This window comes from Cynocephalus volans, chromosome 7 (genome assembly GCF_027409185.1).
Source record: "Cynocephalus volans isolate mCynVol1 chromosome 7, mCynVol1.pri, whole genome shotgun sequence".
Taxonomy (NCBI): Eukaryota; Metazoa; Chordata; class Mammalia; order Dermoptera; family Cynocephalidae; genus Cynocephalus; species Cynocephalus volans.
In genome coordinates this window covers 112,121,881-112,140,814 of record NC_084466.1, presented here as the reverse complement: position 1 = coordinate 112,140,814, position 18,934 = coordinate 112,121,881, and the positions used below count along the sequence as shown (strand labels likewise).

The 18,934-nt window shown below is 32.3% G+C and overlaps 1 pseudogene; it reads left to right on the top strand.

Moving 5' to 3' along the window:
- The window catches only part of LOC134381718 (ATP synthase subunit g, mitochondrial-like), a 28,882-nt pseudogene extending 10,408 nt beyond the window's left edge, over positions 1–18,474 (top strand).
- The last annotated feature ends 460 nt before the right edge of the window (positions 18,475–18,934 follow it).

Sequence of the window (18,934 nt, the reverse complement as noted above, 5' to 3'; positions counted from 1 at the left end):
AAATTTGTTCACGAGAATTTTCAGAATACTCTCAAAACTACACTCAGAAGGATCCAATACAGGTACTTTAGGAAACATACTTAGAGAAGACTGCTCCAAAGCTATTAGTAGTTTTCACATTAATCTTTCCTAATTGACTATTTTTCTTAAGAGCAATCAGTGTATAACCATTACTTTCCTAGCAGCTGTCCCAGGGATATATAAGTAGTATGAATTTAATAATTGATAATTATATATGTATCTATCAGACATTTATATGGAATTTCATTCAGGCCTATACATTTGTCAGTCTTTTATAAATATTAAACAAATATAAGTCTCATTATGTACCTTTGAAGGTGATACTGTTATTAATTCCTTTCTTCAGGTGAGTAAACACATGGACAGAACTAGTAACTTGCCTAATTTCAGATAGTTAGAAGTACAGCTGTAATTAAGAGACAGGAAGGCATGGTTTCAGATTAAAGAAACTTAACCACTACACAACACTTTTGGAGTGTTAATTTTTGTAAATATTTATTGAGACATAATGCAACACTAACATATGCTTCGATGTCAAATGTACAGCCTGATAAATTGTCCAAAAGTGAGCAAAGCCTTAGAAGATGACCTGTGCATAGAAATAGAACATGAGCACCATCCTAGGAAATCTCTCCTTGTCCCCACACAGTTACTACACTCCCTCTCTCATTATCCTGACATTTATTGATATTTTTGCATCCATTTATGATATTTTACATATTTTGCATTATGTGCAAACTGGTGGTCTAAATCACTTGGTGTATAATAACACAGCTGAATCCAATTTCACTGATTGAATTTTATTTCTACGGTCTTCTATTTATATATTGTAAAAAAAGACACCAAAAACCATAACACCCGTGTAATGCCATTTTTATGCTTTGTAATGTTTTTAATATGAAAAATATAAAAGAGCATTTTAAATTATTTAAATAAGTCAATTATTTTAAATGTGAATTTAGTACTAGAATATATAGTGTATGCTTCATGATAAACATATTTTTAGAAAAATTTACGAATTATATAGTTAAGTGGTGATTTTTGTTCACCAAGCATTTAGTTGTGGCCACATACAATACACTTGGAAAATATTTTTGTGGTTTTTGAATGAATTTGAATTTTTCTCTCATAGGCTTTAAAAAAATGCTAATAAACCAACACTTAAACATACTGAAATACTTTTTATTCATCATTTCTAGTGTTATAATAATGAGTTGGTTGCTACCAAGTAATTAGGCAATTCAGCAAATATTTTGTTCTAGTATTACAAATGTCAGTATGTTTTCATTCTGCATGATTTTGCAAAGATCAATACCACATACTTTAGGGATTTTTTTTTTTAACATAAAGTACTCCATGTCTGGTTCAAGCACATAACAAAACCTTTTTAAAAGATTTAAAAGCTTTATTTCTACCTAACATAATAATTCGGTATTATATGATGTACAACTTGTATGGAGCTCTAATTCAGGGGATTGTTGACAAACTCAGAGAACTATATTTTCACATTGTCGCTCAGAGTTGTGTAATCTGATTTTCCCAGTACTGGAGGATAATATGTCACTATTCAATGTAATATAATAGAGGAGAGATGATGGTAATATCTCATTCAACAGAACTGAGGTTACCAGAGGTGGAAAAGGGGAAGGGGGACAAGGGGTAAGGGAGGAATTGGCAAAGGGCCATGAAAAAACAATTACATTGCATAATTCTGAATATACTAATTATCCTGATCTGAACATCACATATTGCACACAGATAATGATATTAAACTCTGTACCCCACAGATATGTGCAATCACCTATGTTACAATACAAAAAAAAAAAAAAAAAGGAGGGCCATAGTTTCAAATTAAATTAGCATTATAAATCTATAGGTGGGGACTTGGGGACTAAGATCCTCAAAGAAAAGAAATGGAGGGGGCCGAGCCCGTGGCGCACTCAGGAGAGTGTGGCGCTGGGAGCGCAGCGACGCTCCTGCCGCGGGTTCAGATCCTATATAGGAATGTCAGGTGCACTCACTGGCTGAGTGCTGGTCACGAAAAAAACGAAAAAAGAAAAGAAAAGAAATGGAGGAAAATAGTCAATTTGAAGAATAAAATTACAAACAATGAATAAAAAATTAATAAGAATGTGAATGTATTATATTTGCTCACATTTCAATGTTTATCATGTAGTTACAAGGCTAAACAGACCTAGAGAATGGAGAATGTAATGTTTGTTTTGAGAAAACAAATGCTTAAATATACGTTGCATTGGTATGAAATAAGATGAGAAGTAATAGAGAGGATTTTCTAGTCTTCTTTACTACAAGTAAATTGCAGGATTTGGCTACTTAAAAAAATAAGTTATTGATATTTATTAATTTTTCTTCAATCTAAATGTCATATCATAGAAAGCAACTTATTCAAACTAGATCAGAGTCCTAAAGTACAAAACTTAAACTGTAAACCCTCCAGAATAAAACAAAAGAGAAATTAATTGTGGACTTTGATGAAACAAAGATTTCATAAATATGGCCCAAAAGAACAATTCATAAAATAAATTTTAAAAACAATAATAATAACTATGATAAACATGACTTTGCTAAAATAAAAATTCTACACTTCTACAAGTCACAACCTGTAAGAAAACATTTGCAAAATATATACCTATTAAAAGATGTGGATATAGAAAACATAAACTCAACAAAATTGAAATATACAACCCAATAAAAAACAACAATCAAAATAAAAGATTTGAACACAAACTTTGCCAGAGAAGATACAGAGATGGCAAATAAGCACAATCACAATATATTCAATATCTTTGTTTACTGGAGAAATGCAAATTAAAGGAGGTGCCATTCCATACCTATGAGAATAGATACGATTAAAAGGACTGATCATCCCTTTTGTTGGCAATGAAATGGAACTGAAACTCCCCTATACTGAACAGGGGAGTGTAAAATGGTTCAACCACTTTGAGAAAAAATTGGCTATTTTTAACAAAGTTTAATACACACCCACCATTTCACCCGCCTTGTTCTATTTCTACTATTTACACAGAAAAAAAAAATTACAGCATATGTCCACACAAAAATGTGCATATAAATATTTATGGCAGGCTTACATAAATAGCCCCAAACTGGAAACAATTGAAAAGTTTATCAGTACATTAATAAATAAACCAAACACGGTATACCTATAAAGTGGAATAGAAACCAACAGTTAAAAAGGAATATCTTTTCAAAAAATGTTACCATACCATGCAAACATCCACATGCTGCAAGTGGATCTAGACACTGACCTTACACTATTCACAAAATATGAATGATAGACCTAAATATATAATGCAAAACTCTAGAAAGATTTGATGCTGGATTTCATTAAAATTAAAATCTTCTGCTCTAAGAAAGCTGTTGTTAAGATAATTAAAAGACAAACCAAGATTGGGAGAAAATATTGGCAAAACAGATATCTAATACAAAACTTGTATGCATAATACTCAAAAAAATAAACAAATAAACAAATAAATAACCCGATTTAAAGTGGGCAAAAGATATGAAAAGACATTTCACCAAACAAAATATACAGATGGTGAATGATCAAATAAAAAATGTGCTCCACATGATATGTCGTTAGAGAATTGTCAATTAGAAAAACAACAAGACACCAATACATGCTTATTAGACTGGCTAAATTCCAAAACACTAACAAAATCAAACACTTTGAGAGAATTAGTAGCAACAAGAAGTCTTATTTATTGCTTATGGAAATGCAAAATGTCATAGCCACTTTAGAAGATAGTTTGGCAGTTTCTTACAAGCTAGTCTTACCATAATGAACCAGCAACTGCATTCCTAGGTATTTAGCCAAATGGCTGTAAACATTTTCACACAAAATTCTGCATATGAATGCTTATAGCAGCTTTATTTATAATTGCCAAAGCTTGGATGCTACCAAGATGCCCTTTATTAGGTGAGTAATGGGTAAAAAAACCCGGTATACCTATAAAATGAAATATTATTCAGCAATAAATACACCATCAAGCCATGAAAAATCATGAAAGATCCTGAAATGCGTATCACTAAGTGAAAGAATACAATATCAAAAGGTTATATAGTATACAAAAATTCAATGATGTGAAATTTTGAAAAAAGCAAAACTGTAGGGACAGTATGATCAGTAATTGCCAGTGATCCAGGGGAATGGATCTATAAGAGAGGCACAGGGGATTTTGGGGGAAGTGAAACTATTCTTGGGATACTGTAATAGTGGATACATAACATTATGCATTTGTCCAAACCCACAGAATGTAAAATGCACGAGTGAATTTAAACTATGGACTTCAGTTAATAATAATGCATGATCCATCAATTATAACAAATGTATCATAGTAATAATGCAAGACGTTAATCATAAAGGAAATGCGGGGTGAGAGCGGGTGTATGGAAACTCTCTGTACTTTCTGTTCAATTTTCCTGTAAACATTCAATTGCTCTAAAAGTGATAGCTATTAATTTAAAAAATGAACAATTCTTACATGTATCAACTTGAATAAATCTAAAAGTAATTATGTTGAGTGCAAAAGACAGACAAAAAAAAGAGCAGATTCATATTTCATTGATGTAAAATTCTACCACGTGCAAAGTATCAGAAATAGATTAGTAGTTGCACCAACACTGAACAGGGAGGAGAGGAGGGAGGCATTAGTAAGGGCACAAGGAAACTTTTGGGGAAAATGGATATGTTCATCATCTTGATTTTCATGGTGTTTTCTCAGGTACGAATATGTCAAAACTTTACAAATGATGTACTTTAGATATATTCTGTTTATTTGATGTCAATTATACTTCAATTAAAACATTTAAAAAATTATTTATCTTCCTGTTATGTTTATACAGAGATCTTATTGTTCTACACCTGCCACATATGCTTTTTTAGCGTTGTATAAAGATATATAAACATGGTATTTATAATATTCGATTTACATGCAAAGTATAGTTTACATTGAATTTTCCATCTTTTTTTCTATTTTTATTCTGTGTCCTATAGGCATTAACATTGAAAATTACATATAAAATTGAGTATTTAAAAATGAATCACTTTTATTATAATATGAAATTTCAACAATGTATCATGATAGAAACAAAATATAAATGAAGTTGCCTTATATAGATTCATTTTTCTCATTAAAACATTTTCATTGCACAAAGCACATTGACAACTATTAATGTATATATTTAAGTGCATTATGTAATGCGAAATCATGAAATGGCAATGATACTGATGCTCACTAAATCAAAAGTTATAATCTATTGAATAATTATAGTATTTAGTTTCTCAAAAGTAACCCATACATATTCTATATTAATAAGTAACTTCTCTATCTCTTTTAACATCTCTTTTTTGGTGACTCACGTATATAGCCTTATGCTGGATTTTATTAGAAATAGAATAAGCATATGAGCGTACTTCAAACAGTTCGTGAAAAAATAGAATTAAAAGATAATACAAAATTTTCCATGAACTTTTTGAACAACCCTTGTATCGCATTATGTCTGGAATACACATAGTGTATTTGTCCCTAAGTCATTATCTGTTACTGTCCAAATGTTTCAAAGTCATTTATAACCCTGCAAAATGGGGGAGGAATATAGAAATATTTTCTAGGTTATCTACGTTTATATCCTTTTCTCTGTTATTAGGGAAAAGAAATGTTCTCTAGTTATTATTAGAAACGTTCTCTAGGTTAGCTATATTTATTATCTACTTTTCTCTATTATTTCTTGTCATAACTCTTCCCAATGACTTACCTAAAATTGGTCCTCATATACTCTTCGATGAAAATTTTGTGGTGTTTTATTACCTTCAAAAATGTCTGACTTCGCTTCAAGTATGTTTTATACTTGCTGTTATATAAGAGAAAAATAAAGGTCTGGACTAAAGAAAAACACGTAATTTTATTTTCTCTAATGGGAGGAAGTTGAATATATCCACTGTTATTTCAGCTAAAAACATATAACGATGTGCTTTTATTTACAATAAAAATGGAATAGTGCAGTGGAGCATTGGAAATGTGTAATGGGAAATGTATTTATCTCCCTGGGCAAACTGAAGTGGCAGGTATATTGAATTCAGTAACACTGAGTAATTAAGGCTTTACTTTACCTTCAGATTAGAGAATTCTACTTAATAAGTTAAATCATTTTCTATGTATTTGTTAATCTATCAAAAGGATTTATACATTTCACAGGGGAGACTCAAGCTAAGCTAAATGTTTATAAACACCACCAATTCCCTAGGGAGGAAGTTTTAAGCTTGTTTTTCCAAACTTAATTCTTTCATGAAGAAAATAAAGCCCAATATACAAAACAGATGAAAGTAGAGGATAACTGGCTAAAGTGACATTGAGTGGCCCAGAGCTCACCTGGTCCACAGCACCTGATAACCCATGTCATCCCTTGATTTACCTACATGGTTCACTTAAAGATCCAAGGTGATGTCTGAATACCACCATTTTAGAATATTATGCTTTTTAAAGCAGTCTGCCTGCTCAAAGACCTCTTCTCTGAAAGCCCATCCATACACCATATTTGGAGGTTTGACTGTATGTATAACTCAAGCCCAGCTGGCCCAGTGGACTGAACTATGAATGGGCATCTGACTCAGGTGGAAGCTATCCATCTACTGGTCAGAAATCAATAAGCCACTTTCACTTGAGAATCCTAATTGGGATGGAGAACAAAATAGCGATGCATACTGCAGGAGCAAAGCCATATAGTTCAGGGAGGATAACACTAAAGAGCCAGAAGCAAGCAGTGGGTGCTGGTTGAAAAACTGGAGATAGAAAGAAGTCAACAGGAGAGAATAAAAATAAAATAAAATACTGCCCTGAAGCGAGACAAATGGATAGAAAGCCACTGCCTTGATGGTGGACAGCTCCTCAGTTCTCTGTTCAGTTTTCACCTCCTGTTCTTGGATTCTATATCATTCATTTCCAAGCAGCAAATGGCATATTTACATAATTAACTTTAGTAAAGTTTATTAACAAAATGACTTTGACTAGAGCAAAAGCAAAAGTTCCATTGAGTATGTCTTTTATGAAATATTTTGGGAAAAATTAAGTAAAAACCATTAAGAGTTTTTTAAGAGTAGTTTCTGAGATATGTGTAAAGATAAGATAAATTTTACTAACAGCTCTGCAGCTTTCAAAATTAAGCAGTCATATTTCTAATGCACTTGACAATTTCTAAGTGTCCTCCAGTAGAATTTTCCATGCTCTAAATGTATGCTATACAGTTAAATTATGTTTAACTAATATTCAGTTTGAAGTTTATTTGAATTTTTCCTCTTGAGGGGAAAACATTCTTAACATTTTATTTTAAAATTATCCAAGCTTTTTTCTCTTTTCTATGTTCAAGCTCAATGCATAGTTAAAGCATCTTATGGCTCCCTTCTAGGCAATTTATATATTTGTCCCAGGAGTTCGACCTGTTCTAATCTCAGAGGATTACTTCACTGGAAAAGATATGCAAAGGAAAAGTGTAATGTAGATTCATTCTAGTGCATTATCATGTTGAACTTTGTGATAAATTTACAGTGGTATTACCCAATTTGAAATTAATAATAAATTTTCAGAATGTATAAATAAAAATGGAATAAATTACTGTATAAACATAGACTTATGGCCATCAATAAAAATTGTATGGAAATAAAAATGATTTAATTTTAAGACTTAGTGAACCATAAATCAGATATTATGTAATTTTTGATTATAATATTAATTGTAAATTAATATACAGAAGTAATTTCTTAGTAATAAATAATGGGTTAATGAAAAGAATAGTTTAAAAATAAAATTATATTGGATGGTTAAATTGTGAAAAATATACATTTAAAATTAAAATAACAAAGAAATCATCTCTGGAAATTAATTTTCTTTAGAATATCAGGTGTCTCAGAAAATTGCTACTTTTTTTGATCTATGAATCATTATTATGTGACTTCTTTATTCCAAATACGTTTAAAACAGTATTATGCTTTTAATAGGCATAGCATTATTTAAGTATTAATCATAAAATACCTTCTGTGAAAATATTTTTAAAATATGAAACAGTACTAGAAATATTATTTTCTGAATTTATGTATTCTCAAATTACTTCCTTAGATTTTTAGTATTTTCAACTTATCTTTGGCAACATTGTGAAAGTTATACTTGCATGTAAAAGGTTTACAATGGAATTACCTGGGGCATTTTTTTAAAGAACATGAATGTCTGGACCTCATCTCCCGATTCTGATTTATTTGTTTGTGGATATTGCCCGTACATCACTTTATTCCTGATGTCTGCTCAGTAATCAGCTTCCAGAAAGAGAAAATGAGACTGACTTATGTAGGTGCCGTTCAGTCCAACTATGTACTTACTAATTTTCTGTATGCTGGATCTGTGCATTACTGATAGAGGTGTGTTGAAGTCTCCAACTATAATAGTGGATTCATCTATTTGTTCCTGCAGTTCTTTCAGATTTCACCTCATGTTTTTTGACAGTCTGTTGTTAGAGGCATACACATTAAAGATTGTTATGTTTTCTTGGAAAACTGAGCCCTTTATTACTATGTAATATCACTTTGTATCCTTGATAATTTTTCTTTCTTTGAAGTCTGCTTTGCCTGAAATTTGCTTGTTCACACTGAGCCTCCAGAAATTCATGAATTACAATTAAGGTTTCTTACCTGGGTACTGACTCCCATTCATTTTGTTGTTGTTGTTGTTTTGCTGTTTTCTTGGTTTTTTATTTATTTTTTTCTTTTATTTTTTGTCCCCCTGGGCTTCTGCTCCACTAGGATCTTATTCTTTCCGTTTTCCCATCTCTCTAATTTTGGGGGCAACAGTTTGCTCTGTGACCTAAATTCTCTGATGGATCTATAAGAGTTTTTGATAGTAAGTTTGTATAGAACTTTTCTTGTTGTGAGGATGGGAGTGATGATTTTCAAGCTTCTTATATTTTAAAGGGGATAACTGACCTATTTTGTATTATGCACCCACCTACCCTTATATTGATAGAAGGATGCTATGGTTTGTGGTCCCCAAGAACCAAAGTACTGGGAGAAAGTAATTTTCTGAAGGAAAAGTGGCTGCCTATTGCAAAATAATAATAATAATAAATAAATAAATAAATAAATAAATAAATAAATAAATAAATAAATAAATAAATAAGGTGAGTGATAATGGCCAGTTTCAAAATAACAGAGAAACTGTGAAGATAGGCCACCAACAAAAAATAGGAGGCTGATAGAAAGACATAGAATTGGTAATCTGTATTTAAATATTTCCTTGAATACTAATATCTTGAATTTAAACGCAATCACTGGATATTGGAACACAGAAAAATAAATAATAAATAACTTGTTCAAATAAGCATTTTATTATATTTTATCCATTAGATACATTTTAGAGCATTTGCTACTGCTTGACTAGACCTAAGAGTTTTAAAGAGTATTGATTAGTTCAAAACAAATTTCCCTTAGTGTATATTTTATTACAATTATAATTATGGAAGGAGAGATAAACTAAGGTTATAAGCTCTACTATAGTGTCTGCACAAATAAATTGATTAGTACTAAATGACCACTCTCTTAATAATAACACTATGCATGAAAAAAGAATATTTTAAAAAATAGTTATTATTGAGTCAAAAACAATTTTACAAGCTGAAACAGCATTTTTGGACATGTTAAAGTAAGAAATGTAGCTGTAAGCATCTTATCATTATGACTTTGCTAGGAAAAAATAATTACTGTTTCTAATAATCTTATATTTAAATGGTGCAGTAGAAAACACAGTTGCTATTCAGGGAACACATGTTACAAACTCAGAGGCATTTTGGGGCCTTGAAACTGATATAAACTACAGAAATTTCCTGAATGGAGGCAAATTGTGATAACTAGACCCTAGAGAGTACATTCTTGGTCTAAAAACCTCTAACCACACAGTCCTGGGATTGGAATGTGGAGAGTGAGACACTCACCTTGGGCAAAAAATTTAAGAGGGTGACAAAAAATCAATAATCAGGTAAAAACATTTATGTTATTTTTAAAGTTAATGCAAAAAGTCTATTTGAATAAAATGTTAGCATTTTCAATAAAGACAGAATCAGTATTAATCTACCACAAAATAGTATTAACTCACCTGAATCACTATCGTGATTCTTAACTACTTTCTCCATATCTTCTTTCTCCACCTCCAATAAGATGACACCCTGCAAAAATCAGGACCATTTTAAAATATAAATCTTTTAACGTTAGTCTCCTTCTGAAATCCTTTCAATTGCCATTTCATTTCTCTTAGGAAAAGCTCCACATTCCTGTATGGGATTGAGGTCTCTCTTGCTAGGCTCTCCTCCTGCCTCTGCAGTCCAGCCATAGAAGCCTTCCTCTAGTTTTGAGAATGCACTTTTTTTTTTGCCACACCAGACTCTGCCTGTTGTGTCTCTTCAGCTGAGAAAGTACCTGTCCCTTCAATTACCTAGTTAACTCCAACTTGTCCTTCTGACTGAAGCCAAAGTACCACCTCCTGAAGAAATCTTCCCTAAGAACAGGCCACATACAATCAAGTGGGTCCTTCTTATGTCCCTCTGATGCTCCATTACCCTTTCTTCACAGCACTGAGCCAGAAAATATACTTCTGGAAAACAGGGTAAACAGAACTTTGTTCTTCCTTTGATCTCATCATTGCCTAGCCCAGTGCCTGGAACATGGTAAATTTTTAATATATATTTATTTAGTAAGTTAGGGTAAAAATAATAGATGTTTTGAAAATTGTCTAAGACTGTTAAAAATTAAATATAGTTAAAATGAAGTAAAAAACACATAAGCCAATATTAGTCTAATATACATGCTGATGCTATTGTTTTTAGAAAAAAATTAACAAAATGATTTACAAGATACTTTTAATAATTCAACTGAGGTTTAAGAGATTCAAATAAAGAAAAATGTATCACAAAAATTTCTAAATGCTTTGCTGCAAATAAAAGGTAATCTTAGGAATTAGCAGAAATAAATTAACATTGACAATATCAACTTACAGGATGATAAGTGATATTTTTCTAGATAAAAGGGGGATAATTAGTAGTTGACATAAAAAATCAAAAAGTAGTTCAACACACTTTTATATGAAAATGTAAAATATTATTGACATTTTTAATGTGAAAACACAGGTCTCTGCAAATGAGTTCCCACTCCTGATGTGTATCTTTCAAGTCATTCTATAGCCCAACTAGTTATTAATGACTCAAAGACATGAAAGATTAAATCTATTATTTTGTCTTACATCACAGGTCTCTTCTGTAGCTGTCTGACACAGTGTGATTTATGACATATAAGTTGTGCTTGGAGCTGGACAAGGTGAGTGTGATTTAATTTTATATTTTCTTAAAACCATCTTAGATCTCCACTTGGACAAGTATTTCTTTTGTAAATGTTCTCAGAACATAATGTGCGTAACTTAATGAAGGCAAAAGTTGTATCTTCATTTATACTTGTATCATCTACATATTGGCAAATAAAACTTCTTTTAATTGTTAAAATACATACATTTATAACAGAATCTAACAGTTTCTGCTTGAATTGCTTTAGGCATCAGAAATTTTTAGTTTAAATAGAAAATGGTTACCTTCCTGGTCACAGTTCAAACAGAAAGCAGATTTTATCAGAGTTTAGAAGGGTTTAAACTGATGAAGTTACAACATCTTAACTTTTGTTTTAATACTTTGTTCAATCAATAAATCAATCAGACTCAAAAAATAAACTTTTCTGATGGGCTTGTAGTGATCTGTATTCATGCTATGGGTTATTTCTAGCTAAAAGTAATACAATTAGTGAAGAAGTAGAACATCTTCTATATTAAGGATTGAACTATATTATTCTTCATTTGTTGATGCTATGACTTATTTCTTTCCTATTCTAATTTGGGGCTAATTTACTCAATATATTAAGATGACCAAGAATTTATTTGATCCTTGTGCAGGTTAAAGGGTTGACTTAAAAAAAGTTATGACAATGAGCAAAACTTTTAAACATTGGGATTTTCATAATACACAGTGTTGATCAGAAAGGGAACAAAAAATATACAGAAAATAACAAAAATATATTATGATAAATAGTAAAACCAATTCAACTCCTATTTTATGATAAAGTTAGCGGAATTATATTTGTGTTCATGAATCTATAGGTTAACTAGTATTTATCCATTAATAAATTGAACATACTTATTATTTAGGAGACTTTGGAGACCATCCACAGGTGGTGTGGATACAGTGGTGAAAAGATCAAAGTCTCTTGTTTAAATGTGCAGTCATTTTACTTCACCTTTTTCTGAAAGGATTTAGGGTGAGTTATAAATCATATACAGAGCAAGATAGTATTAATTAAGTCTGAGGGTTAAGTAAGAAAAACAAGCATGGAGATATAAAATAAAACAAGAAGTATAAAAATTTCAGCATTGTGGCAGGCATTATCATTATTTAACAAGAGCTAGTTTTCTACCACTGCTATACGTGTGGGAAACAGTCCTTGTCTGCTATGGCAAAGAGAAATGAGGTCAGGGAGCTGACTTTGGCCAGGTATTATGAGTACACAGGATGTGAGCTCCTGACAGCTGATCTTCCTCATTAGTCTCCACCTTCTCTCTTACCTTGACGGAATGACCAGGGAACATTTGTTAATTAAAGGTGCCGCAAAGCTAAGCTACCTAGAATTTTGGGCTTGAAGCGTGAGTTACATTTGCCCTAGAGGGTGTTCTGAACTTACAGTAGACTTTGTAAGAGTAACTATGATCTTTTTCTGCCTGTGCTAAACTACCAAAATTCTAGAGTAGTTTGTTACTGCTAAATAACCTAGTCTATCTTGAATAATACAAGTATATTTGAGAAGATCCTAAACCTGCCTATAAGATTTCCAGCAGGTAGTAGAGTTGATTATTATGTAATCCACAGACTTTAACATGAAAGACATATTTCTCTGTTAATAATTATCTATATATGGTTCTAATAACAGTAAAAATTCTCTAAAAGATCATAAGAAAAAGTGCATTATGTGATAGAGTAAAAGAAAATGATAATAGTTACTAATATTTACTGTGCATAATGTGCCAGAAACTGTACTAAGCATTTTCTTTCAAGAATTATTTTCTTTAGTCGACATAATAATCCCTTCAGGAATATACTACAATCATTATCTTCAATTCCTAGGTATTGAAAATGAGATACAAAGAGGTGAAGTATTTTGTCCAAGGTCAGGAAGCTAGCAAGGGTGATGCAATTGAGAAAAAAAATAAGCCTTTTTTTTTCTTTTAATCTTAAGGGAAATTTGGAAAAATCAATATGTAGGTTCCCTTTTTAATTAAGGAAAATATATCCAAAATGTGAGTCTCTCAAAGCAGGAAATCAACTTTAATTAAATTGAAGGAATACACAACATGTTGTTGTTTAAGCTCTATATTAGGCGTCATTGTCTCTGCTGAGAGCAAACAGAAAGAATAGAGAATGTTGATGACCCAAGTTGATAAGTAATAAACCTCCCTGCTAAGTAATCAGGATAGACCAAGAAGTGAAACTAAAAAGTAATTCTTCTTGACCACATATATATAAGGAATATAGAAAAGTTCTTATTGTAATTTTACTGAGATTGATAGGTACAATTGAAACATAGCATTTTAAATTAAAGCTTAATAATAGTATTTGCCATGAGATGTTTTAGTAGGAAATACTACCAGTTCATATTATTTTTAATTAAATGAAAATATAACATCATAACATATTATTTCATTGTTTTCCTTCAAAAAGTTAGAAAACAGTTTTAATTTTATTCTGTTGATCGCTATTACATTTTTGACTGCTCTTACAAATCTCTTTGAGCAAGGTGTTTTGAGGCAGGTAAGTTTTAAAAATTATGAAGAAACCAAAGTACTTGTGAAAGTTTCTAAAATAAAAGATACTGAAATAGCTGTCTATATGTTATAATAAATAACAAGAATGTGAATACAGACTGTTTGACTCTCAGAGCACATGTTCTTGCAGATATCGACTGGATGTTGATGTATTACTTAGAATTCTCTGAGGGGCAATACGTAAAAATATCAAAATTAGCAAAAACATTTACTTATACTCTATTTGTCCCCGGCATCAGGGCAATCTCTAATAGATTCAGTAGAACATCTCCAAATATTTTGCTGAAACAAAGGTTTCTGCAACATAGACTCATGGTGTGGGCTGACTGAGTCACAGTCTTTGTGTCTCCTTGGGGCTCATGGGAGGCATTTATAAAAAAGTTTCTGTGGCTTAAGGTCTGAGTTCTATCAGTCTGAGGACCTCAGTTTCTTTAGAAGAATCAAATTCACTTTAGGATAAGGATTTAGTAGGTTTCCTTGGCCTTATTAATAAAATATTAATATCACAAGAATTTTCAACCTACCTGAACATTTCATATTTAGTGCTTGCTGTTTAATAATTCAAAAAGCATACTGTGTCTTACACTAATTAAATTAAGATACTCTTTTTATCTAGCAAAATCCTTTGCTAAACATTAGTTACAAATCAAGTGAATTGCTTTGGCAAGAGGTGATCGTACCGATATGACCTCTTACTTCCCCACACCCTCAACTAAAAGTACTTTCTGCAGATGTCCTTTTAGAGAATTTATCCCAGGGCATGGAAAAAGAAATTAGAAAGGGCAGATAAAAATACCTTCTCTGAAATTTAAAAGTAATATAACACAAAGGCCTAAAAGGACCAATTTTTTAGAGGGCTCTTTGGCAGGAAACCCTTTTTCTATCACTTTTTAAGCTACTTTTATAAATTATTTATTTTTTTTAGCTTCTACTCTTCAGTTATTCACCTGAAAATGCCATTTGCTATATTGCACACTCTAAATCCTTGAACAGTAGTCCCTAATTATCATGTAAATGTCTTAATAATTCATAAGAGGAATAGCACTATTTTCCTTCTTATGTTATCTACTTTGTAACAAAGCGTTGTTTAGCAAAGAATAAATGGAAAAAGAAAGAACACATTAAAAATTAAAATGGCATGTTAAATTTTTAGATTAAATAAGCTGTAAAATAAACATCTAAAATAAATTTTAAGCATTTGCATGGATCTTTGTAACTCAAATAAGCAACCATTTAAAGACAGATAGATGATTTGATTCAGTATTTTGTTCCTTGAAAATATTGTAATATCTATTTGGGGTAATGTATATATTTCTGTTATTAATAAATAAGCTTTCAATCATCAGGTGAATTTATGCCTAACTTTTTGCAAATAGTAATACCATGTTAAACTTATTCAGGGATTTTTTAAAAATATGATTTTGTGGGCCGCCCCGTGGCGCACTCAGGAGAGTGCAGCGCTTGGGAGTGCAGCGAAGCTTCCACCACGGGTTCGGATCCTATATAGGGATGGCCAGTGCGCTCACTGGCTGAGCGTGGTGCGGGCAATACCAAGCCAAGGGTTGATCCCCTTACCGGTCACAACAAAGACAAAAATAAAATAAAATATATATATATGATTTTGTTAGCTTAATTTTACTGAAGTAAATATTTGTGGCATATGTAAGCTACTCTAAAATGGATATAGCAGAGTATTCAAAGTGTTCTTTTGTAATATTTTATAGCATTCACTTTTGCATGTAATTGCAGGTTTGATACAATTTAGGCAAACCTTCAACATATTTGTGAAAGGAAAAAAGTACTACTGAGAGTTTATCAAATGAAAACAAATGACAAAATATGCTGACAGAATTTTTCCATTCAAAGGTGAATACATTTTTATTCTATCTAATTTTTTCTTTAACCTATTTTATTTTTTAACATTCAGTTGTAAGGGAAATTACTACAAGCATGACTAAAAACATGGTAAGATTCGTAAACTGTTTGGTACCAGCATTCTCAACTAAACCTCAGACTTCACACTGTGAACTTAGTATGCCAGCTTTTTAAGCGTGGTGGGACCTGGTGCTCCACACTGACATGTCTCTGAATCTCACCCCTGCACTGATGCTAACATGAATTGAGTCGGGGAAAATTTTTTCTTCTTACATGGAAATGTGAATATATCCCAAAGTGAAGAGTTTGATACTGTCTGCCGTTTCGCGTATCCACTTGGGGTCTTGGAAAGTATCATCCATGGAAAAGGCACCCGTCTATGATATTTTGTTATAGAAGCCAAAGCTGATTATAGTCTTGAACAAAGTAGAGACGTGTGCAAAATCTAGTTTTAGGAAACTATTTTAAGTTGTAAGATCTGAAGTAAAAATCATTTAAATATAACTACATACTCTATTTCCATTACTAAATTAAGAAAATTTATGTTTTAATCAAGCTTTTTAAAAATGAGCACATTCTTTCTGCAGAAGTAATTAATAACTCATGAATGTTAATTATGTTTGATAGGTTAATTTTCATCCAGTCTTACGTTGCAAGAAAGGTTCAAATTTGATGAATCATCTTCCATTTGAAATGTCACTTTAAACTAAGGTCTAACAATACGAACCTCAGATATGTTATCTTTGTCAAGTCTGTGATTCAATTTCGTAAAACCTCTCAAACTTGAGAATGGAATTGACAATTAATCAAACATGCAGTGAACTTCCTTGTAGAGTAAGTTTCAGCCTGCCTAATTGTATCCAGTCTTTAAAGAGAATGATTTTTTCTGTTGCTCTCTACTCCATGAATTTCATTAAATAATTTCTGCAATGGTTATGTTTTGATGAAATTTTAAACTTTGATTAAAAATATTTAAATATATTGCTGAATTACATTAAGCTTAAATGACTAAGAGAGTGCCCGAAAGGTCACTTCTCCAAACATATGCTTCCCCTGATATTTATGGGGCCATTGATAATAGTAATACCTTGCTAGGAATCACCTTGCTGCTGATTTGTTCATGGAAGAACAAGGGTAAAGCCACCCTGGTGGATGACTTTTCCTCATAGTTTATGGGAAAGCATAGCCTGTCTCTTCCACTCACTGTGAGCAAAAATGTTGCCCAAGATACATCCAGGTTGTTTACCAGGTTACATCCATGAGTGAGACCAGCGTTAGCATGAAGCCAGTGCTGCTTAAGAGAGAGCAGGGAGACAGACCAAACCTAGGTCACAGTGACATCGTTTAATTTCTAATTCAATTAATTCCTCTTTCTCTGGTGTTATGTATAATAATATATTTTTTAAATTATTCAAGTTACATTGCGCTGAAGCTTCTTTAAATTATACCTCATAGCATTATAACTATTTACGTTAAATTTATTTTTTCAGAGGAAATACTTTAATTCATTTTCTTTTTTTAAGACTAATTTTTTAGAGTTGTTTCAGTTTCATAGCAAAATTCAGAGTAACATGCAGAAATATCCCATATACACCCTGTTGACACACATGCATAGCCTTTCCCATTATCAATCCCCCACCAGAGAGGAACATTTGTCACAACTGATGAACCTACACTAACACATTATTAGCACTCACTGGCAAATATGCATGATAAAATTTACCATTTAAGCATTTTTAATTGTATGATTCAGTGATACTGAATACATTCACAATGTTGTGTAATCATCACCACTATCTATTTTGACAATTTTTTGTATTACCCCAAACAGAAACACTGTACGCATTAGACAATAATTCTCCATTTCCTTTTCCCCACCCCCATTTGCTGGAAATCTGATAACTGCATTCTCTCTCTATGAATTTGACTATTCAAGATATTTCATGCAATAAATTGTGAATTGAATCACATATTATTTGTCCTTTTCTGTCTGGCACAATGTTTTTAAGGGGTATCCATGTTGTGACATGTGTCAGAAATTTATTTCCTTTTCATGGCTGAATGATATCACATTGCATGTACATACCACATTTTGGTTATCCACTCACACTGAATTGTTTCCATTCTTTAACTCTAATGAGTAAGAATGGGTGATGGTGGGCTGACACTCAGCCAGCTTTTCAGGGTGATAGGCTTTCCATACTAGAACCATAGCCCAATTTGCCTGTAACCTTCTGTAGAAAGCCCCAGCGTCGGTGGATACTACTGTGATTTATTTGAAGCCCTGTTTGGCTGCATTTTGGCACTATACCAAGATTGAACTGGCTCCTCCAACACCTGCTGAGATTGCCACAGCTATTCAGAGCCTGAAAAAAGCAGTAAATATTGCTCAAACTGGTAGCTCTAAACAGCTCACAGTTGGACACCAAGATCCAGGGTCTGATCCCTGTACCAACCAGCCACACACACACAAAGACTGGCCATTTAGCAGGATCGGTTAGAGTATGGTGCTGACAAACAGCTCACAGTTAAGGAATCTGTGTTGAATGGTTTGGGGGCAACTGAGGTGTGGATGTTTTAAAATGGAGAGATCATAGGCAAGCGTGGCATGATTGGCTGTAATGTTCGAAGACCAATCTGTAACATCTGATCATGTCGGATTTTTTTGAGAGGTCATGGGCTATGTGTAATCAGACTGCTATCTGAATAAAATATGATATGTCAAAAAAAAAAAAATGGGTGGTGGTATGCTTGTGCATGCAGCCATTTTCTTACCAAAGACCAGCAACCTCTCCTTCATCCAGTACTCCAACAGCTGTGATGGGACAGATTAGGGTCCAGAGTTCCAAAATAGTTAATTCTTCTTATTTTCAGTTAATGGCTGTTTTGGTGGAGGGACCAACTATATTCCTTTCTTGAAATGGTCACTGGGCTCCTACCAACCTGTGTGATCCTTGAAGCACCAAACTATTCTGCCTTGTTGTTATCTTTCTGTCTTCACAAATGCCCTTGACTTTATTCTCGACTTCCTTTTTCTCTGTTCCAACCTGTACTTCTACTTGTATTAGATTCTTCAAAGCAATTTGTTTTCGAAAAAGTATCTCCCAATT